At 49.5% G+C, this 6,000-nt stretch overlaps 1 protein-coding gene across 4 annotated transcripts in view; it reads left to right on the top strand.

Annotated features, from left to right (window-relative positions):
• Nucleotides 1–894: 894 nt before the first annotated feature.
• The window catches only part of EIF2B3 (eukaryotic translation initiation factor 2B subunit gamma), a 40,609-nt gene continuing 35,503 nt past the window's right edge, over nt 895–6,000 (top strand). Inside the window, exon 1 of one of the 4 annotated variants that reach the window (XM_088455598.1) lies at nt 895–1,032. The gene's annotated coding sequence lies outside the window, so the exon portion shown is untranslated. Of the gene's footprint in view, nt 1,067–6,000 lie in introns of all 4 variants that reach the window. The other 3 variants (XM_088455600.1, XM_088455599.1, XM_088455597.1) reach the window with 3 other exon arrangements.

Here is a 6,000-nt window from a genome sequence, read left to right as displayed (position 1 = left end):
GTTGGTATGCTAACCATGTCGGGAAGCCGACGTTGGGATTCTGACCTCCAGCATCCTGTACCCAACCCCAATATAGGGAGCATTGTAATAGCAGCCATACAATACAGAGAGAACGCTAGAGATCACTTTCAAAGAGCATTCTAGTAAAAGCTACAGTATACATTACAGAGAACATTATAATCACAGATATACAACAGATATACAGATAAAGATCATTATAGTGACTGATATACAATACTGAGAACATTCTGGTGAACAATGCACAATACAGACCAACATACAATACAGGGGGAATTATAATAGCAACCATGCAGTACATAGACTATTGGGACTTTTGTAAAGGCACTCTAATCATGCCGATTTCACGCCTAAGTTAGACATTTTTGTTTGGATGCGTATTGAAATATACGATTTAGTGGCTACCGTACAAGTAGTGTAAGAGTGCACTAAATTATGAGCATCCCTCTTAATATGATACTTTAGTATTTTAACACCCACCCACCTGCAATATTTTGGGACATTATTAAAATAATAGTGATAATAGTAATAAGTGATATTAATAACAGTGATGCTAATAAGTGATAATATCAGTTAGAATATTAACTAAACTAATAACAACAGCAGCGATGATGATAATAATAATAATAATAATAATAATAATAATAATAATAATAATAATAATAATAATAATAATAATAGTGATGAGGATAATAATAATAATAGTGATGATGATGATGATAATAATAACAGTGATGAGAATAGTATGCGTTGGCATCCAATCCCAGCACCATTGCTCCCATCATTCCCAGCCCGTGATGATTGGTTTTTGACTAAAAACAGTGATGATGAGACGGAGTCCCACGTCACGTGGTATGACAGGCTGAACGCGGCTCAACAGCAGCACATGGAGAGCACATGGCTGGGGCTCCTCGATCGCGCTGAAGTAGTTTGTCCCTGCGTGGGGAGCCGTAGCACGTGACCGGAAGCGATCGCTTCTCTTCTGCAGGAGCCGGGGTTGCTGTCCAGTGACAGGTACCGGGTAACTCACCCGCCGGGCTCGGGGCAGGTACACCCACCCTACATCTCATAGCACATAGCTCTGCCCTGTCTGTCACCCTATGTATTACTGCCCTACACAGCGCCTTACTACAAGTCCCAGCATGCACCTGATTCTGTCATCATCACCGTGACAGTCTGGTGTGGGACTACAATTCCCAGCATGCCCTGGCATCCAGAGGTCACCTACTCCTGCTCTGTCTTCTTCCTTTTAACCATCTGGTGTGGGACTACAATTCTCAGCATGCCCTGGCATCCAGATGTTACCTACACCTGATCTGTCTTCTTACTTATCACAGGCTTGTGTGGGACTACAATACCCAGCATGCCCAGGCAGCCGGAATCTGTGTTCTGTTACTTTTCTGGCCCTTTCATGCAACCGGGATGACAACCATTGATGTTCCCTGGTCCCATGGAAATGCTTTTTCCATCGAATAACGGGTTTGCGATGGTTGCCAGCTATTGGATGTGGATTTCATATGCCCATCCCATGTCTGCATGCCTCTTATAAGCTGTGGGCACCTGGAGGTGGCATCCGCAGCACAGCTCATGTGCTCCTGCTACTTCTGTGCCTGTGCCCTGTATACCCATTGCTGGTTATACCATCCAATTATTGGATGCGATAGTGATTTGTTATAAGGAGCGTGGCAACCATGCGATGTTAAGCTTCTGATGTCCATCCCTACCATGCAGTCTTACAGGTTCTCTAGAGGACACTAAAGCTACCCATTCACTGTGCGATATGCACCTTGGGACGCGGCGGACGATCCGATGGATGATATATTGGGTGGTCCCCACACACGGAGCGATCCGCTGCCTGACCGCCCCGATATGCCGGCATCCCCCACCCGCATAGTGCTGCATGGGATCGTACGTCGCATCCCCAGATCAAGTGAACATGCAGTAATATATGGTGGTGCAAAGTACAACCCCATGGGAGCGTGCACTGGCCGATATGCCCACACACGGTACGATATAGCAGCGATATCGTGCCGATCCGTCGGATCGGCTGCTATATCGAACCGTGTATGGGCACCTATGGGGGGAGATCTTACAAACCTTCTGAAGAGAGAACAAGTGAAGGAGTTGCCCATAGCAACCGATCCGCTTCTGGCTTGCATTTATTTTATTATTTATTTATTACCAGTTATTTATATAGTGCACACGTATTCCGCTGCATTTTACAGAGAATATTTGGCAATTCACATCCGTCCCTGCCCCAATGGAGCTTGCAGTCTATATTCCCTACCACATACTCACAGACATACACACTATGGGTAAATTTGTTAGGAGCCAGTTAACCTACCAGTATGTTTTTGGCGTGTGGGAGGAAACCGGAGAACCCGGAGGAAACCCACGCAAGCACAGGGAGAATATACAAGCTCCACACAGGGCCGTAGTGGGTATCGAACCCACGACCTCAGTGCTGTGAAGCAGTAATACTAACCATTACACCGTCTGTGCTGCCCCAGTGTGTTTCTCCTTCATCCAGTAGGGGACACTGGAGCTTCATGACAGTGGGGTATAGACGGTGGGTTGAGTTGAGCCTGGCACTTTAAAAATCTACAAGTGTGACTGGCTCCTCCCCCTCTATGCCCCATCAGCCCCAGTTTTTAGAATGTGCCCGAGTAGAGCCGGTGCACAGGGGCTGTCTCCAGCCCTTTAAATTTATAAAAGTTGTAAAAGAAAAACAGAGCAAGAGGACAGGCAGACTGTTAGCTGTGACAGTCTGCCTGCATCGTGGGAGCCGCCAGAGAGGGGACCACACGGCTACTGCAGCCTGTGTCCGGTCACCCTATGGAGGGGAGGCTGCCTTTTGGCAGTGAAGGAGTCATCAGACTCAGCGGGGCCCGCCACAGCTAACACTGGCTTGTGTCCGGGTCCCCGCTCTCCCCTCACTGCCCAGCGCTCTGGCCGCAGCAGCCCGGCAAGTAGCACACCTCTCCTGACTAGCAGGAGAGGTGTAAATAATCTGCTGGGTCTGAATACAGCGCGCGGCTGTCAGTGCCACGCTGGTGTTGCAATAGAACACCGGCGCTGGCTGTTAGGTAGGCGCGCTCACAGCGGTCCTGCCTCTGCGTGCCGGTGCTTGTGTAAAAGGCACCGGCACGTTTATCACTGGCGGCGGTCGTGCCGCTGGCCCCCGCTGTCAGTGCGGGGACACATAAGGGGGTCTGTATCTCCAGTCGGATGAACGTCCCCACGAGATAAGTGTATGCCGCGCGCATACAATAGCGGCGGCCATTAGGAGGAGGAGCTTATAGGTCCCTCCTCCTCTTCCTCCTTCACTGCCTGGGCTAGTTTGGCGCGCTCTGAACGGGAGTGGCGCCTCAGAGAACATTCCCTGAAGGCACTGAGCGGAGGGGGAGAGGAGAATCTGACAGCTTCTACAGGGGGTCTGTAATTACAGAAGGTGGTTTTAACTACCTTCTGGTCCTATTGACTGCTCCTCCCTTATATGCCTGTCTGCCCCTGTTACTGAGTTGCATTATTCTTGAAATTCTGCTCCTCCTATACTGCTCTGCCTGCAATTTGAGTAGCATTATTATTGAAATTCTGCTCCTCCCTTATTGCTCTGTCTGCTCCCATACTTGAGTAGCATTATTATTGTAATTCTGCTTCTCCCTATACTCCTTCTGCATTCCTGAGTTGTATGTGGTGCTTGTCTGTGAGTACATGATGACATCCAGGACAGAAAAAACTGCATCACAAAAGCTGTTTGCCTGCACTAAGTGCAGGAAGAAATTTACCCATGCTCGCTCCGAAGGGTCTTCCCTGTGCGAGACGTGTGAAGCAGACAGTGCTAACACGCAGTCTGTCACTCCCTCCTTCATAAATAGTTTGGCAGGGGTCATGGCGGATATTTCTTCTGAATTAGCCGCTTCCCGTAGGGAACGGGAGGCTGCCAGAGATCTACCTAGCACATCTCACCCTTCTTTTCTAGCAGAACCAGCGTGGGCTCAGAATTTAGTCCGCTCGGTGAATAGCCTTGCTCAAGCGATGGGTTCTGCGTCTAAAGCTCCTGAAGCTACGGTAAGTCGCTCATCTAAGAAGAGGGCTCTTCCGGCAGTTCTCCAGTCGGATGAGGATTCGGCAGCGGATCACTCGTCTCAGGAGGAAGGGGAGATGCTGGACGAATCAGACGTAGAGACTTACTCACAAGAACCTGAGGCATTGCAAGGTATTGACGCACTCATTCTAGCGGTAAGGGAAGTTCTTAAGATTTCTGGCCAGGAAGCTCCAGAATCGTTAGAAGACTCCTTATTTGCCAGGTCACAGAAGATGGCCGTCACATTCCCTGTTTCTCTCCAGTTGGACGAACAGATGACGGCAGCCTGGCAGAATCCGGACCGTAAATTCCAGATTCCTAAGCGCTTTTTCTCTCTTTACCCATTTCCTATGGAAAATAGGAAGAGGTGGGAGACCCCGCCACCTGTGGATTCTTCGGTTTCTCGGTTGTCAAAGAAGACCACGTTACCTGTTCCAGGAGCTACTACATTGAAGGAAACCTCAGAGCGGAGATTAGAAACCACTTTGAAATCCATTTATACGGCCGCGGGTGCACTTCTCCGGCCGGCCTTGGTAGGATCTTGGGTCAACAAGGCTGTGGAAAAGTGGGCGGAACAATTGACTGAGGGTCTTAGATCCAGCACTCCGCGGGCAGATCTGATTACCTTGGCAGAACATATTCAGGAGTCTGCTGTATACTTAGGAGACGCCTCCAGAGATATCGGCCAGGTAGGCGCTAGGATTTCTGCTTCGGTGGTCTCTGCTCGCCGGGCACTTTGGCTTCGTGCCTGGCAAGCGGATGCGGAGTCAAAAAGAGCAGTGGAAGCTCTTTCTTTCACAGGCGATATTTTATTTGGTCCAGAGCTGGACAAATGGATCTCGCTGGCCACTGGAGGTAAGAGTACTTTTCTACCTTCATCAGCACCTCCTCCGCGTCGCTCGTTTAGGGGACCTTCCTTTCGTTCCTTTCGAGCATCTGCAAGATTTCAGGGACGATCGCGAGGTTCGTCTTCAGCGGGGCGAGGAGGCCGTGCTAGAGGACGTCAAGCAAATATTGCCCGCCGTCCAGATCCCAAGCCAGCAGACAAGCCTGTGGCATGACGGGCTCCCATCCCATCTCGGAAATCCGAAGGTGGGGGCTCGCCTCCAGCGTTTCTCGGAGGTTTGGAGACGGACTTCTCCAGACACTTGGGTTCGAAATCTGTTATCTCAAGGATACAAGATCGAGTTCGCTTTCACTCCTCCTGGGCGTTATTTTACAACAGGTTTGCCCGTCGATCCCTTGAAGCAACTAATTTTGCGTCAAGCGATCGAGAAACTTTTGCTGGCCGAGGTCCTTGTGGCGGTTCCCACTGCACAAAGACAACAAGGGTTTTACTCAAACCTTTTTGTGGTTCCGAAACCAGATGGGTCAGTCAGACCCATTCTGAATCTGAAATCCTTGAACCAGTATCTTTCATTTCACAGGTTCAAGATGGAGCCTCTCCATTCTGTCATTGCGGGACTAGAGGCAGAAGAGTTTCTGGTGTCGATAGATATCAAGGACGCCTATCTGCATGTCCCAATTTGGGTTCCTCACCAGGCTTTCCTCAGATTTGCCATCAGGGAAGCTCATTTCCAGTTTCAGGCCCTGCCATTCGGTCTCTCGTCAGCTCCCAGGGTATTCACCAAAGTGATGGCCGTCATGGTGTCTCACTTGCGCTCTCGGGGGGTGACGATAGTTCCGTACCTAGACGATTTACTCATCAAGGCTCCGACGGCAGAAGTCCTTTTACACCAAGTGTCCCTTACACATCAGATTCTCTTTCAACATGGATGGATTGTGAACTTCCAGAAGTCTCAGTTGATGCCGTCCCAGAGACTTCAGTTCCTAGGAATGATTCTAGACACTGTTCTGCTTCGTATATTCTTGCCAAGGGACAAGGCCATAGCCAT

The sequence above is a fragment of the Taudactylus pleione genome, unplaced genomic scaffold, assembly GCF_031769625.1.
Source record: "Taudactylus pleione unplaced genomic scaffold, aTauple2 ptg000662l, whole genome shotgun sequence".
NCBI classification, from domain to species: domain Eukaryota; kingdom Metazoa; phylum Chordata; class Amphibia; order Anura; family Myobatrachidae; genus Taudactylus; species Taudactylus pleione.
The sequence above is the reverse complement of the archived record's forward strand: the minus strand, read 5'-3'. Positions and strand labels throughout refer to the sequence as shown.